Source organism: Lampetra planeri, unplaced genomic scaffold (genome assembly GCF_965212315.1).
Source record: "Lampetra planeri unplaced genomic scaffold, kcLamPlan1.2.h2 scaffold_2165, whole genome shotgun sequence".
Taxonomy (NCBI): Eukaryota; Metazoa; Chordata; class Hyperoartia; order Petromyzontiformes; family Petromyzontidae; genus Lampetra; species Lampetra planeri.
The window spans coordinates 11,389-12,500 of record NW_027614931.1 but is presented as its reverse complement, the minus strand read 5'-3'; positions in this window follow the sequence as shown (position 1 = coordinate 12,500).

The following is a 1,112-nucleotide window of genomic DNA, read 5'->3' as shown; positions in this document are numbered from 1 at the left end:
GACTGGGCTCAGAGGAGCGCCGCCGTCCTCTGTCTGGAGCTCAGAAAATTTTTGAAAACCGGGTTTCTGAAATCGGGCTGGAACGGCCTGAACGAAGTCGATATGGCGAAAGCAGGGAAACCAGTTCTCTGCCCCCTGTTTGTACTTTGCCATTTTTTCCTCTCACAGGAGAACCGGGACACACACAGGCTGCAGCGCACCACGTCAGTCCCAGAACAGTGCCTGATCCCGGGCAGGGCTGAGAGGAGCGCCGCCGTCCTCTGCCTGGAGCTCACAGCCTCTTAAAACCCGGGTTTCTGAAATCGGGCTGGAACGGCCTGAACGAAGTCGATATGGCGAAAGCAGGGAAACCAGTTCTCTGCCCCCTGTTTGTACTTTGCCATTTTTTCCTCTCACAGGAGAACCGGGACACACACAGGCTGCACAGCACCACGTCAGTCCCAGAACAGTGCCTGATCCCGGGCAGGGCTGAGAGGAGCGCCGCCGTCCTCTGCCTGGAGCTCACAGCCTCTTAAAACCCGGGTTTCTGAAATCGGGCTGGAACGGCCTGAGAGAAGTGTGTTTGGCGAAAGCAGGGGACAGAGATCTCTGTCCCCTGTTTGTACTTTGCCATTTTTTCCTCTCACAGGAGAACCGGGACACACACAGGCTGCAGCGCACCACGTCAGTCCCAGAACAGTGCCTGATCCCGGGCAGGGCTGAGAGGAGCGCCGCCGTCCTCTGCCTGGAGCTCACAGCCTCTTAAAACCCGGGTTTCTGAAATCGGGCTGGAACGGCCTGAACGAAGTCGATATGGCGAAAGCAGGGAAACCAGTTCTCTGCCCCCTGTTTGTACTTTGCCTTTTTTTCCTCTCACAGGAGAACCGGGACACACACAGGCTGCACAGCACCACGTCAATCCCAGAACAGTGCCTGATCCCGGGCAGGGCTGAGAGGAGCGCCGCCGTCCTCTGCCTGGAGCTCACAGCCTCTTAAAACCCGGGTTTCTGAAATCGGGCTGGAACGGCCTGAACGAAGTCGATATGGCGAAAGCAGGGAAACCAGTTCTCTGCCCCCTGTTTGTACTTTGCCTTTTTTTTCCTCTCACAGGAGAACCGGGACACACACAGGCT